The sequence below is a fragment of the Dipodomys merriami genome, unplaced genomic scaffold (genome assembly GCF_024711535.1).
Source record: "Dipodomys merriami isolate MVZ:Mamm:240054 unplaced genomic scaffold, mDipMer1.0.p SCAF_67, whole genome shotgun sequence".
Classification (NCBI taxonomy): Eukaryota; Metazoa; Chordata; class Mammalia; order Rodentia; family Heteromyidae; genus Dipodomys; species Dipodomys merriami.
Window position 1 is genome coordinate 4,536,322 of NW_027206257.1, and position 17,694 is coordinate 4,554,015.

The following is a 17,694-nucleotide window of genomic DNA, read 5'->3' on the forward strand; positions in this document are numbered from 1 at the left end:
ACCCTAATCCTAAACCTAACCCTCACCCTCACCCTAACCTTTACCCTCAACCTAACCCTAAACCTAACCCTCAATCTAACCTTCATCCCAACACTCACACTAACCCTAAACCTCACCCTAACCACAACCCTAATCCTCAGCCAAAACCTCTTCCTAACCCTAAAAGAAAACTTCAATCCAACCCTAATCCTAACCCTAACCCTAAACCTAACCCTCACCCTCAGCCTAACCCTAAACCTAAACCTAACCCTAACCCACACACTCACCCTAACCCCAACCCTATCCCTAACCCTCACCTAACCCTAACCCTCACCCAAACCCTAACCCTAACCCTCACCCTCACCCTAACCATAAACCTCACCCTAACCCTAAGCATAAACTTAACCCTCACCCTCAACCTAAACCTCACCCTAACCCTTACTCTTTTTTTTTGTTTTCTTTTTTATTTTATTTTATTTTATTTTATTTGAGAACATACTGTACAGAGGGGCTACAATTACATGGGCAGGATAATGCATACATGTCTTACCAAGCATTGCAGCCTCCTCCTTTGTTTACCCTTCACCTCCCTTCCCATCCTCCCCCCTCCCCCCACCCAATTATACCCCCCTCCCCCCCCACACCGACATTGTAAAGTTGGTTTTGACATGACATTTTGTACTTCTCATTGTTGCAACAGGTCCACCTGAATCCTTAAACGACTTGTTTGTCCCCATCTCCTCCACATGTTATACTGACATCAAATATAGTGAAAGCGGGGGTTACACTGTGGGGGAGGGACATACAAAGCAACAAAGAAATAATCTTATAAATGCGTTAGAAACACATGCATGAAAGAAACGAAAACATTAAAATACATATTTAAGGGTTCATTTTCCTAACATCACATTATCTGACCTTTTCCGCTTGACTCATACCTATACTAGATATTGCAAATAAGGGAAACCATGGGACCTATGCTTCTTTGGGCTTGGCTTACTTCACTTAATATAATTTTTTCCAAACCTTTCCATTTCCTAACAAATGGAGAAATGTCATTCTTTCTGATGGAGGCATAGAATTCCTTTGTGTATATATACCACATTTTCTTGATCCATTCATCTACTGAGGGGCATCTGGGTTGGTTCCATATCTTAGCTATGGTAAATAATGCTGCAATAAACATAGTTGTGCTGGTAGCTTTATTGTGGTCTTGTTTGTAAACATTTGGGTAAATGCCCAAAAGTGGGATTGCTGGATCATAGGGGAGATCTATGTGAAGTCTTTTGAGGAACCTCCATACTGCTTTCCAAAGTGGTTGAACAAGTTTACATTCCCACCAACAATGAAGTAAGGTTCCTTTCTGTCCACATCCCCTCCAGCATCTGTTGTTGTTAGAGTTCTTGATTTTTGCTGTTCTAACTGGAGTGAGGTGATATCTCAATGTTGTTTTGATTTGCATTTCTTTTATGGCTAGGGATGTTGAACATTTCTTCATGTGTCTATTGGCCATCCTTCTTTCTTCTTCAGAGAAGCTTCTCTTTAAGTCTTTCGCCCACTTATTTATTGGGCAGTTGTTTCTTTGAGGATTTGTTGTTGGGGGGTTTAATTTTTTGAGTTCCAAGTATATTTTAGATATGAGACCCTTGTCCGTTGTATGGCTAGTAAAGATCTTCTCCCAATCGGTGGGCTTTCTATTGATCTTGCTAGCTATGTCATTTGCCCTGCAGAAGCTCTGCAACCTTATGCAATCCCATTTGTCCAACCTTTCTTTGATTTGTTGTGCTTCCGGGTCTCTATTCAGAAAATTTCGGCCTGAGCCAAGGGTTTCTCCTATTCCATCCTGTAATATTTTCAGAGTGTCTGCTTTGAGTTCAAGGTCTTTGATCCATTTGGAGTTGATTCTGGTGCAGGGTGATATATAAGGATCTAGCTTTAGTTTTCTACATGTAGTTAACCAATTTTGCCAGCACCATTTACTGAAGAGGCTGTCTTTCGTCCATTCTATTGTTTTAGCTTCCTTATCGAAGATTAGATGGCTATAGGTCTGTAGGTTCATTTCTGCCTAACCCTTACTCTTACCCGAACCCTAACCCTAACCCTCAGCCTAACCCTCATCCTAACGCTAACGCTAACTCTAACACTCATATTAACCCTAACCCTCACCCTCACCCTCAACCTCACCCTCAGCCTAACCCTAACCCTAACCCTAATGCAAACACGAACCCTAAAACTCACCCTAAGTCAAAACCTAACCCTAACAAAACCCTCACCCTAATCCTAACCCTATCCCTAACCCTCACCCTAACCCTAACCCTAATACAAAACCTAACCCTGACCCTCACCCTAACCCTTACCCTCACCCTAACCTTAAACTTAACCCTCACCCTCATCCTCATCGTAACCCTAACCCTAACTCTAACCCTCACCCTAACCTTAACCCTAACCCTAAACCTGACCCTCACCTAAACCCTAACCCTCACCCTCACCCTCAACCTAACACTCACGTTCACAGTAACCCTCACACTCAACTTCACTATAATTCTAACCCTAACCCTAAATCTCACCCTAAACCTAACCCTGATCCTAATGCTTACCATAACCCTCACCCTCACCGTAACCCTAAACCTAACTCTAACCCTCACACTAAACCTAACCTTAAACCTAATGCTATCCCTAACCCTCACCATCACCCAAACCCTGACTCTAACCCTTACCCACAGCCTAACCCTCACAGAAACACTAACTCTCATTCTAACCTTCATACTAACCCTAAGCCTAACCCTCACCCTAACGCTTACCCTCACCCGAACCCTAACGCTAACCCTCAGCCTAAACCTCATCCTAACCCTAACCCTAACCCTCACCCTAACTATAACACTAACCCTAACCCTAACACTCACATTAATCCTAACCCTCACCGTCAACCTCACCCTCAACCTAACCCAATCTCTAACCCTAATCCAAAACCTAACCCTCACCCTCACCCTAAACATCACCCAAACCTTAACCCTCACCTTAAACTTGACTCTAACCCTAACCCTCACCCTTACGCTCACCCCAACATTTACCCACACCCTAACCCTAACACTAACCTTTTCCCTCACCCTGACACTCACCCTCAGCCTAACCCTAACCCTAACATTATTCCTAATCCTAACACTCAAACTCACACTAACCCTAACCCTAAACCTCACCCTCACCCTCACCCTAACCCTAACCCTAACCCTCATCCTAACACTAACCTTCACCCTCACCCTCACCCTAACCCTAAGCCTAACCCTAACTCTCATCCTAACCCTAAAGCTAAACCTAATGCTAACCCTAAAACTCACCCTCACCCTATCCCTCACCCTAACCCTTACCATCACCCTAACCTTAACCCTAACCCTCACAATAAACCTAACACTCACCCTTACCCTAAGCCTACCCTTCCGCCTAACACTCACCCTAAACCTAACCCTAAACCTAATCCTCACCCTATACTTAAACTTAACCTCTACCGTCACCCTAACCCTAAACCTAACACTTACCCACACCCTAACCTTCACCCTAAACCTAACCCTAAACCTCACCCTCACCCTAACCCTCACCCTAACCCTTATCCTCACACTAACCCTAATCCTAACCCTCACCCTAACCCTCACCCTAACCCTAATCCTCAGCCGATCCCTAACCCTAACCCTAACCCTCAAACTAACCCTTACCCTCACCCTAAATCTAAAACTCACCCTCACCCTAAACCTCACCCAAACCCTTACCCTCACCCTTACCCGCAATCTAAACCTAACCCTATAACTAGGGCTCACCCTAACCCTCACCCTCATCATAACCCTAACCCTAAACCTAACCCTCATCCTCACCCTAAACCTCACCCTCACCCAAACCCTCACCCTAACCCTTTCCCTCACACTAACCCATTCCCTAACCCTAACCCTAACCCTAATTCTCAACAGAACACTCACCCTCACCCTAACCCTCACCCTCACACTAACATCAGCCTAACCCTAACCCTCACCGTAAGCCTAACCCTAAACCTCACCCTAACTCTAACCCTCCCCGTAAACCTAAACCACACCCTAACCCTATCCCGAACCCTCACCTTCACCCTCACTCTCACCCTAACCCTAACCCTAACCCTCATCCTAACACTAAACTTCACCCTCACCCTCACCCTAATCCTAAACTTAACCCCAACACACACCCTCATTACTAAACCTCACCATAACCCTAACCATAACCCTTACCTAAATGAAAACCTCACCCTCAACCTAATCCTCACCCTCACCCTAGCCCTCACCCTAAAACTAACCCTCACCCTAAGCCTAAACTTAACACTCACCCTCATCCTAACCCTCACCCTAAACCAAACCCTAACACTCATTCTAACCCTAACTCTAAACCTAATGCTAACCCTAAACCTCACACTCACCCTAAACTTCACCCTCACCCTTACCTTACCCTAACCCTAACCCTAACCCTCACACTAAACCCAACCCTCACCCTAACCCTAACCCTTCCCCTCAGCCTAACCCACACAGTAAACCTAATTCCAATACTCACACTATCCTTAACCTTAACGCAAAACCTCACTCTAACCCTCACCCTAACCCTAACCCTAATGCTAACCGTAAACCTCACCCTCACCCTAACACGCACCCTAACACTAACCCTCACCCTAAACCTTAACCTCACCCTCACCCTAACCCTGACCATAACACGTACCCACACCCTCACCCTCACCCTAACCCTAACCCTAAACCTAACCTTCACCCTAACACTCACTCTAACCCTAACCCTCAACCTCAGCCTAACCCTCACCCTCACCATTACCCTCACCCTAAACCTTACCCTAAACCTAAACCTAACCCTCACTCTAACCCTAACCCTAACCCTCAACCTAACCCTAACCTTCACACTCACCATAAACCTCACCCTAAACATAACATTAACCCTCTCCCTAACAATCATCCAAACCCTAACTCTAACCCTAACCATGAACCAAACCCTAACACTTCCCCTCACCCTCACCGTCACACTAACCCTAAACCTAATGCTAAACCTCACCCTAACCCTAATCCTCAGCCACACCCTAACCCGAACTCGAACCCGAACCCGAACCCTCACCCGAAACCTCATCCTCAGCCTAACCCTCACCCTCAACATAAACATCACCCAAACCCTAAACTTCACCTTAACCCAGACTCTAACCCTAACCCTCACACTTACCCTCACCCTAACACTTACCCTTACCCTCAACCTAACCCTAAACTTTTCCCTCACCCTGAACCTCACCCTCAGCCTAACCCTAACCCTAACACTATTCCTAATCCTAACTCTCACGCTCACACTAATCCTAACCCTAAACCTCATCCTCACCCTTACCCTAACCCTAACCCTAACCCTCATCCTAACACTAAGCTTCACCCTCACCATCACCCTAACCCTAAACCTAACCCTAACTCTCATCCTAACCCTAAAGCTAAACCTAATGCTAACACTAAACCTCACCCTCACCCTAACCCTCAACTTAACCCTTACCGTCACCCTAACCTTAAGCCTAAAACTCACAATAAACCTAACCCTCACCCTAACCCTAAAACTAAACATAAACTTCACCCTAACCCTCACCCTAATCCTAAACCTCACCCTAAGCCTAAACCTCACCCTAAACTTTACCCTCAACCGAACCCAAACCCTAACCCTAAACCTAACACTCACACTAACCCTAAACCTAAACCTAACCCTCACCCTCAATCTCCCCTTCCCCCTCAGCCTTACCCTAACCCTCACCCTAATCCTAACCCTAACCCTCAACCCCACCCTCACCCTAACCCTAACCCTAACGCTAACCCTCACCCTAACCCTCACCCTCACCCTAAGCCTAGCAATAACCCTAAACCTAACATAATCCTAACCCTAAAATTCACCCTAACCCAAATCCCAAGCCTAACCCTCACCATCACCCTCATTCTAACACTCACCCTCACCCTGACCCTCAGCATCACACTAACCCTCACACTAACCAGAAGCCTCATCCTAAACCTAACCATAACCGTAAACCTCAATTTCACCCTCATCCTCAGCCTAACCCTAATCCTAACACTAACCCTTAGCCTCACCCTCACCCTCACAATAACCCTCAACCTCACCCTAAACATCACCCTAACCCTAACACTCACCCTAACCCTAAGGCTAACACTAAACCTCAGCCTCACCCTAACCCTCACCCTAACCCTTACCCTCACACAAACCCTACCCCTAACCCTCATTCTAACCCTAATCCTGACCCTAAAACTAACCCTCACCCTCACCCTAACCCTCACCCTCACCCTAACCCTAATGCTAACCCTAACCCTCACACTCACCATAACCCTCACCCTAACAATTATCCACACCCTAACTTTCACCCTAAACCTAAACCTAAACATAACCCTCACCCTAACCCTCACCCTCACACTAACCATAAACCTAACCCTAACCCTCACACTAACCCTCACCCTAACCCCTACCCTCACCCTCACCCTAAACCTCACCCTAACCTTTAAACACAACCTAACCCAAACCCTAACCCTAAACCTAACAATCACACTAACTCTAACCCTAAGCCTCACCCTAACCCTTAAACTAAACCTAAATATAACCCTAACCCTTACCCTAAACCTAATCCTAACCCTAACCCTCACACTAACCCTAACCCTAATCCTCAGCCTCACCCTCATCCTAACCCTAATCCTAATGCTCACCCTCAACCTAACCCTAAAATTAACCTTAACCCTAACCCTCACCCTATGCCTAACACTCACCCTTACCCTAACACTCACCCTAACCAATACCCTCACCCTAACCCTATCCCTAACTCTAACTCTCACCTGAACACTCAACCTCACCCTAACCCTAACCCTCACACTAAACATCACCCCAACCCTAACCCTCAACCTCAAACTAAAACTAACCCTCACCCTAAATCTAACCCTCACCCTAAAGCTAAACCTATCCCTAATGCTAATGTAACACCTCACCCTCACCCTAACCCTCACCCTTACTTTATCCTCAACTAACCCTAAACCTAACCCTCACAATAACGCTAATCCTTACGCTATCCCTAACCCAAAACCTAACCCTCAACCTCACCCTAACTCTAATGCTAACCCTAACCTTCACCCTCACCCTAACATCACCCTAACTCCTAACCTCACCCTAACCTGCAAACTAACCCTAACCCTAAACCTACCGCTCACCCTAACCCTCATCCTAACCATAAACCTAACCCTAACCTTAATGCTCATCCTTACCCTGAGCCTAACCCTCACCCTTTCATTCACTCTAACCATTAGCCTCACACTAACCGTATCCCTAACCCTAACCCTAACCCTAACTCTCACCAGAACACTCAACCTCATCCTAACCCTCACCCTGACACTAAACATCACCCTAAACCTAAACCTAACCCTAAACTTCGCCCTAACCCTAACCCTCACCGTAATCCTAACACTAAAATTCTCCCTCACCCTCACCCTAACACTCTCCTTAACCCTTACCGTCACCCTAACCCTAACCCTGTCCCTCACACTAACCCTCACCCTAACCCTTACGCTGACCCTAACCCTAAACCTAACCCTCATCCTAACCCTAAACGTAACTCTAACCCTCACCTTCCCCATCACCCTCAGCCTAACCCTAATCCTAACCCTAATAACCCTCACCCTATACCTCACCCACACACTAACCCTAACCCTAACCCTAACACTCACCCTAACCCTCACCCTAACCCTCACCCTCACCCTAACACTCAGCCTAACCCTTACCATCACACTCACCCTAACCCTCACCCTCACCCTAACACTCACCCTAACCCTTACCATCACCCTAACCCTCACCCTAACACTTACCCACACCCTAACACTCACCTTAACCCTAAACCTAAATTTAAACCTAAACCTCACCCTCACCCTCACTCTAACCCTAACCCCAACCCTCACGCTCACCCTCACCCTAACCCTAACACTCACCCTCACCCTAACCCTCACCCTAACCTTTACACTCCACCTAACCCAAACCCTAACCCTAAACCTAACACTCACACTAACGCTAACACTAACGTGCACCCTAACCATTATACTAACCCTAAACCTAACCCTAAACCTCACCCTAACCCGAACCCGAACCCTAACCCTCACCCTCACCATAACTCTAATGCTAACTCTAACCCTCACCTTCACCTTAACCCTCCACCTAACACCCACCCTCACCCTAACCCTAACCCTCACCCTCAACCTAAACCTCACCCTAACCATAACCCTAACGCTCAACCTAACCCTAAACCTCACCCTCACCATAACACTCACCCTAACCCTTACCCTCACATTAAACATATCCCTTACCCTAACCCTAAGCCTAACTCTCATCAGAACACTCACCCTCATCCTAACCTTCACCCGGACACTAAACATAACCCTAACCCTAACCATCACCCTAAGGCTAACCCTAAGCCTCACCCTAACACTAAACCTCACTGTAATCCTAAACTTCACACTAACCCTAACCCTAACCCCCACACTCACACTCACCCTCACCCTAACCCTAACCCTAAACCTTATCCTAACACTAACCTTCACCCTCACCCTCACCATAACCCTAACACTCCTCCTAACCCTAACGCTAAACCTAATGCTAACCCTAAACCTCACCCTCACCCTCAACCTCACCCTAACCCTTACCATCACCCTAACCCTAACCCTAACCCTCTCACAAAACCTAACCCTCACCCTGACCTTAAGCCTACCCCTCCGCCTAACGCTCACCCTAAAACTAACCCTAAACCTACTCCTCACCCTATCCTTAACCTTTACAAAACCTCACCCTAACCTTAATGTTAACCCTAACCCTCACCCTCACCCTAAACCTCACCCTAAACTTTACCCTCACCTTAACCCTAACCATAACCCTACACCTAACCCTCAAACTAACACTAAACCTAACCCTCAGCCTAACCCTTATGCTAACCCTAAATCTAACAATAACCCTCACCCTAACCATAAACCTAACCCTAACCCTAACGCTCACACTAACCCTAACCCTAACACTAACACTAACCCTAACTCTAACCCGCAGCCTAACCCTCATCCTCACCCTAACACTCACCCTAAACCTAAACCTCACCCTCATCCTAACTCTCACCCTAACACTGACCCACACCCTCACACTCACCCTAACCCTAACCCTAAACTTAACCTTCACCCTAACGCTCACTCTAACCCTAACCCTCACCCTCAGCCTAACCCTCACCCTAACCCTCACCCTAACACTTACCCACACCCTCACCCTCACCCTAACCCTAACCTAAACCTAACCCTCAGCCTAACCCTAATCCTAACCCTCAACCTCACCCTCACCCTAACTCTAAACCTAAATCTAACACTCCCGCTCATCCTCACCCTAAACTAACACTATCCCTAACCCTCACCCTAACCCTAAACCTCACCCTATACCTCACCCTCACGCTCACCCTAACCCTAACCCTAACTATAACCCTCACCCTAAACGTCACCCTAACCCTAACACTAACCCTAACCCTCATCCTCACACTAAACCTCACCCTAACCCTTAGCCTCACCATAAACTTGATCCTAAGACTAAACGTAATCCTGACCCGAACCCTAACCATCACCCATACACTAACCCTCAGTCTCAACCGAAACCTCACTCTCACCCTAAAACTCACGCTGAAACTAACCCTAATCCTAAACCTAAACCTAACTCTCACCCTCAAACTCACCCTAAACCTAACTCTAACCCTAACCCTCACCCTCACCCTAACCCTAACCCTCAACCTAACCCTAACCCTCACACACACCCTAAACCTCACACTAACCCTAACATTATCCCTCTCCCCAAAAATTATCCAAACCCTAACCCTAACCCTAACCCTCAACCAAACCCTAACCCTACCCCTCACCCTCACTATCACACTAACCCTAAACCTAATGCTAACCCTCACCCTAACCCTAATCCTCAGCCACACCCAAAACCGAACCTGTACCTGATCCCGAACCCTCACCCGAAACCTCATCCTCACCCTCAGCCTCACCCTAAACATCTCCTAAACCCTAACCCTCACCTTAAACCTGACTCTAACCCTAACCCTCACCCTTACCCTCACCCTCACTTAACGCTAACCTTTTCCCTCAACCTGACCCTCAGCCTCAGCCTAACCCAAACCCTAACACTATTCCTAATCCTAACTCTCACCCTCACACTAACCCTAACCCTAAACCTCACCCTCACGCTCACCCTAACCTTAACCATAACCCTCATCCTAACACTAACCTTCACCCTCACCCGCACCCTAACGCTAAGCCTAACCCTAACTCTCATCCTAACCCTAAAGCTAAACCAAATGCTAACCCTAAAACTCACCCTCACCCTATCCCTAACCCTAACCCTTGCCATCACCCTAAACTCAACCCTATCCCTCACACTAAACCTAACCCTGACCCTAACCCTAAGCCTACCCTTTCGCCTAACACTCACCCTAAACCTAACCCTAAACCTAATCCTCAACCTATGCTTAAACTTAACCCAAACCGTCACCCTAACCCTCACCCTCACCCTAACCTTAATGCTAACCCTAAACCTCACCCTAACCCTAACCCGCAGCCTAACGCTCATCCTAACCCTAACCCTAACCCTACCCCTAACCCTCACACTCACCCTAAACCTCACACTAACCCTAAACCTACCCCTCTCCCTGACCCTCACCCTAACCGTTACCCTAACACTAACCCTCAACTGAACCCTAAACCTACCCCTCACCCTCACCCTCACACTAAACCTAATTCTAATGATAACCCTCACCCTAACCCTAATCCTCACCCACACCCTAACCCGAAACCTCACCTGGACCCACAGCCACACCCAAATTCTCATCCTCACACTAAACCTCACCCTCACCCTAAACATCACCCTAACCCGAACCCTCCCCTAACTTAACCCTAACCCTAACTTTCACCCCAACCCTCACCCTCACCATAACCCTTACCCTCACCATAACCCTAACCATAACCATAACCATAATCCTCACACTAACCTTAACCCTCACCCTAACCATAATCCTAACCCTATCCTTCACCCTCACCCTGACCCTCACCTCAGCCTAACCCTAACACTAACCCTATTCCTAATCCTAAGTCTCACCCTCACCCTCACCCTAAGCATCACCCTAAAACTAACCCTCACCCTAACCCTAACCCTAACCATCATGCTAAACCTAACCTCAGCTTAATCGTCACCCTCACCCTAACACTTACATAACTGAAACCCTCACCCTCACCCTCACCCAAACCCTCACACTCACCCTAGTCCTCACCCTAACCCTAACATTCACCCTCAACCTCCCCTTCCCCCTCAGCCTTACCCTAACCCTAACCCTATTCCTAACCCTAACCCTCAACCTCACCATCACCCTAACACTAAACCTAACCCTAATGCTAAACCTAACCCTCAATCTCACCCTAACCCTAACCCTAACCCTAAACCTAACAATAACCCTAACCCTAACCCTAAACCTAAAACTCACCCTAACCCTAATCCTAACCCTAACCCTCACCCTCAACTTAGGCCTCATTCAAATCCTCACCCTCACCCTGACCCTAACCATCACACTAACCCTGACACGAACCCTAACACTCACCCTAACCCTAACCCTAAACCTATCCCTCACCATCACCCTCACCCTAAACCTAACCTTAACCCTAAACCTAAACCAAACCCTCACCCAAACCCTCACACTGACCCTAGCCCTCACCCTAACCCTAAACCTAATCCTAACCCTCACCCTCAACCTCATCTTCCCCTTCAGCCTTACCCAAACCCTAACCCTAATCCTAACCCTAACCCCCAACCCCACCCTCACTCTAACCCTAAACCTAATCCTAATGCAAAACCTCACCTTCACTCTCACCCTAACCCTAACCCTGAACCTAACAATAACCCTAACCCTAAACCTTACCCTAAAACTCACCCTAATCCTAATCCTAACCATAACATTCACCCTCACCTTCAGCTTCATTCTAACCCTCACTTTCACCCTGACCCTCACCATCACACTAACACTCACACTAACCCTAACCCTCACCCTAACCCTAACCCTAAACTTCACCCTCACCATCACCCTCACCGTAAACCTAACCCTAGCCCTAACCCTAAACCTCACCCTAAGCTTAACCCTCAACCTAACCCTAACCCTCACACTGACCTTCACACTAAACCTTACCATAACCCTAACCATCACCCTAACACTTAACCTGACCCTAACCCTCACCCTAACCCTAAACCTGACCCTAAACCTAATCCTCACCCTCACCCTAACCGTAACCCTCATCCTAACCTTAAATCTAAAACTAATGCTAACCCTAAACCTCACCCTAACCCTAACCCTAACCCTAACCCTAACAATAACCCTAACCCTAACCCTAAACCTAAAACTCACCCTAACCCTAATCCTAACCCTAACCCTCACCCTCAACTTAGGCCTCATTCAAATCCTCACCCTCACCCTGACCCTAACCATCACACTAACCCTGACACGAACCCTAACACTCACCCTAACCCTAACCCTAAACCTATCCCTCACCATCACCCTCACCCTAAACCTAACCTTAACCCTAAACCTAAACCAAACCCTCACCCAAACCCTCACACTGACCCTAGCCCTCACCCTAACCCTAAACCTAATCCTAACCCTCACCCTCAACCTCATCTTCCCCTTCAGCCTTACCCAAACCCTAACCCTAATCCTAACCCTAACCCCCAACCCCACCCTCACTCTAACCCTAAACCTAATCCTAATGCAAAACCTCACCTTCACTCTCACCCTAACCCTAACCCTGAACCTAACAATAACCCTAACCCTAAACCTTACCCTAAAACTCACCCTAATCCTAATCCTAACCATAACATTCACCCTCACCTTCAGCTTCATTCTAACCCTCACTTTCACCCTGACCCTCACCATCACACTAACACTCACACTAACCCTAACCCTCACCCTAACCCTAACCCTAAACTTAACCCTCACCATCACCCTCACCGTAAACCTAACCCTAACCCTAACCCTAAACCTCACCCTAAGCTTAACCCTCAACCTAACCCTAACCCTCACACTGACCTTCACACTAAACCTTACCATAACCCTAACCATCACCCTAACACTTAACCTGACCCTAACCCTCACCCTAACCCTAAACCTGACCCTAAACCTAATCCTCACCCTCACCCTAACCGTAACCCTCATCCTAACCTTAAATCTAAAACTAATGCTAACCCTAAACCTCACCCTCACCCTAAACCTCACCCTAACCCTTACCCTCACCCTAACCCTAACCCTTACCCTCACACTAAACCTAAACCTCACCCTAACCCTAAGCCTAATCCTCACACTAAACATAACCCTCACCCTAAACCTAACCCTGCTGCTCACCCTAACCCTCACCCTCTGCCTAACCCTAACCCAAATCCTCACCCTATCCCTAACATTAACCCTAACCCTTACACTCACCCTAACCCTAATGCTAACACTAACCCTCCCCCTCCCCCTATTCCTCTCCCTCACCCTAACCCTCACTCTAACACTTACCCACACCCTAACCCTCACCCTAACCCTAAACCTAAACCTAACCTTTACCCTAACCCTAACCCTCAGCCTAACCCTCAATCTAAGCCTAACCCTAACCCTAATCCTAACCCTCAAACTAACACTCACACTAACTGTAAACCTAAACCTAAACCTAACACTCAGCCTCAGCCTCACCCTAACCTAAAACTATCCCTAACCCTCACCCTAACCCTAAACCTGACCCTAAACCTCACCCTTACCCTAACACTAACCCTATCCCTAAACCTCACACTAACCCTAACAATAACCCTAACCCTCATCCTCACACTAAACATCACCCTAACCCTTACCCTCATCATAACCTTAACCCTAAGCCTAAAACTAATACTCACCCTAAACCTAACCCTCACCCACATACTAACCCTCACCCTCATCCTAACACTCACCCTAACCCTAACCCTAATCCTAATCCTAAACCTAACCCTCACCCTCAAACTCACCCTAACCAAAACTCTCACCCTAACCCTAAACTTCACCCTAATGCTAACCTAACCCTAACCCTCAACCTAAACCTACCCCAACACTAACCCTCACACTCACCCTAAACTTCAACCTAAACCTAACATTACCCCTCCTCCTAACCATCACCCTAACCCTAACCCTAACCCTCAACCTAACTCTTACCCTACCCCTCACCCTCACAGTCACACTAACCCTAAACCCAATGCTAACCTTCAGCCTAACCCTAATCCTCACCCACAACCTAACCCGACACCTCACGCGAACCCTCACTCTCAAACGAACCCTCATCCTCACCCTAACCCTCCACCTCACCCTAAACATCACCCAAACCCTAACCCTCACCCTAACCCTGACACTAACCCTAACTCTCACCCTTAAACTCACCCTAAAACTTACCCTCACCCTAACCCTAACCCTAACACTAAACTTAACCTTCACCCTCACCCTGACGCTCCCCCTCAGCCTAACCCTAACCCTAACCCTATTCCTAATCCTAAATCTCACCCTCACACTCACCCTAAACCTAACCCTAACCCTAAAGCTCACCCTCACCCTCACCCTCTCCCTAGCTCTCACCTTTACCCTAAACTTCACCCTGACACAAACCATCACCCTAACCCTAACCCTCACCCTAACCCTAACCCAAACCCTCACCCTAAACCTAACCTCAGTTTGACCTTCACCCTCACCCTAATCCTCACTCTAACCCTAACACTTACCTAAACGAAACCCTCACCCTCACCCTCACCCTAAACCTGACCCTCAACCTAGCTCTCACCTTAACCCTAAACCAGACCCTTACCCTCACCCTCAACCTCCCCTTCCCCCTCAGCATTACACTAACCCTAACCCTAATCCTAACCCTAACCTTCAATCCCACCCTCACCCTAACCCTAACCCTAACGCTAACCCTCACCATCAGCCTCACCCTAACCCTAACCCTAAACCTAAGAATTAACCTAACCCAAACCCTAAACCTAAAACTCACCCTAACCCTCTCCCTAACCCTCACCCAAACACTTACCCTCACCCTAAATCTAAAACTAATCCTCACACTAAACCAACCCTCACCCTAAACCTAACCCTAATCCTCAGCCTAACCCTCTCTGTATACCTAACCCTAATCCTCACCCTATCCCTAACCTTAACCCTAACCCTCACCCTCATCCTAAACCTAATGCTAACACTAATCTTCAACCTCCCTTTAACCCTCACCCTGACCCTCACACTAAACCTAACCATAACCCTAACCCTCACCCTAACAATTACCCTGACCCTAACCCTCACCCTAAACCTAACCCGAACCCTCACCCTAACCCTAACCCTCATCCTAAACCTAAGCCTCACCCTCACCCTAAACCTCACCCTCTCCCTAAACCTCACCCTCACCCTAAACCTAAACCTAACATTCACTCTACACCTCACGCTAAACCTAACCATAACCCTAACCCTCACCTGAACACTCACCATAACAATAAACCTCACCCTCTCCCTAACCTTCACCTTAACCTTTACTCTCAACCTAACCCAAACCCTAACCCTAAACCTAACACTCACACTAACCCTAACCCTTACCCTCAGGCTAACCCTTATACTAACACTAAACCTAACAGTAACCCTCACCCAAACCCTAACCCTAAACCTCACACTCAACCGCCCCTTCCGCCTTCACCTAACCCTAACCGTAATCCTAATCCTAACCCTCAACCACACCTTCACCCTAACCCTAACCCTAACCCAAATGCTAACACTCACACTCACTCTCACCTTACCCTAACCCTAAACCTAACAATAACCCTAACCCTAACCCTAAAACTCACCCTAACCTAATCCTAACCCTAACCCTCACCCTCACCCTCACCCTCATTCTAACACTCACCCTCACCCTGATGCTCACCATCACACTAACCCTCACACTAACCTGAAACCTCACCCTAACCCTAAACCTAACCCTCACCCTCAATTTCATTATCACCCTCAGCAACCATAACCCTAATCCTAACCCTAACCCTCACCCTCACCCTAAACCTAAACCTAACCCTCACCCTCACCCTCACCCTCACCTGAACCCGCACCCTAACCCTCACCCTCACCCTCTGCCTCACATTAATCCTCAATCTCACCCTAAACATCACCCTATCCCTCACCCTCACACTAAACCTAATCCTAACCCTCACCCTAACCCTAAACCTCATACTAACCCTCACCCTAACCCTAACGCTAACCCTAACGCTCACCCTCACACTAACCCACAAACTAAATCTTATCCTCACACTAACCTTAACCGTAACCCTAACCTTCACACTAACCCTAATCCTCACCCTAACTCTATCCCTACACCTCACCCTGACTCTCACCTAACCCTATCCCTCAACCATACCCTAATCCTCACCCTCACAAGAACCCTCACCCTCACCCGAACACCCACCCTCACCCTAACACTCACCCTCACAATAAATAATACCCTAACCCTAACCCTAAACCACACTCTAACCCTCACCCTAACCCTTACCCTAACCCTAACCCTCACCCTAAACCTAACCTTAACCCTCACACTAACCCTAACCCTCATCCTAACCCTAACTCTCACCCTCACCCTCTCCCTAACCCTAACACTCATCTTAACCCTAATCTTAAACCTAATGCTAACCCTAAACCTCACCCTCACAGTAACCCTTACCCTCAGCCTAACCCTAACCAACACACTAAACCTAATCCTCACACTAACCCTAAACCTAAACCTCCCACTAAACCTAACACTCAACCCTAACCCTAACCTTACCCCTCAGCCTAACCCTAACCCTAAATCTAACTGTAACCCAAATCCTTACCCTATCCCTAACTTTAACCCTAACCCTCACCCTCAACCTTCCCCCTCAGCCTTACCCTAACCATAACCCTAATCCTAACCCTCAACCTAACCCTCACCCTAACCCTAGCTCTCAGCCTCACCCTAACCCTCACCCTAAACTTTACCCTCAACCTAACCCAAACCCTAACCCTAAACCTAACAATCACACTAACTGTAACCCTAACCCTCACCCTATACTTTATACTAACCTTAACCTAACCCTAACCCTCATCCTAACCTAAACCCTCAAACTAAACCTAAACCTAACCCTAACCCTAAACCTCTCGCTAACCCTAAATCTCACCCTCACTCTCACACTCACCCTAAACCTTACCCTCACCCTAACCCAATTCCTAAAGCTTACCCTAACCCTAATTCTCTCCCTCTCCCTAACCCTCACCCTCACACTAAACATCACCCTAAACCTAACCCTATCCCTCACCCTAACCATAACCGTCACCGTAACCCTAACCCTCACAATAACCTTAAGCCTAACCTTCACCCTCATCCTCACCCTAACCCTAACCCTAACCCTCATCCTAACACTAACCCTCACCCTCACCCTCACCCTAACCCTAATCCTCAACCTAACCCTCCCCCTCACAATCATACTCACCCTAACCCTCAACCTAACCCTAACGCTCACCCTAACCCTAATCCTCACACTAAGCCTAACCCTCACCCTAACCGTAACCCTACCTGTCAGACTAACCCTCACCTTAGCCCT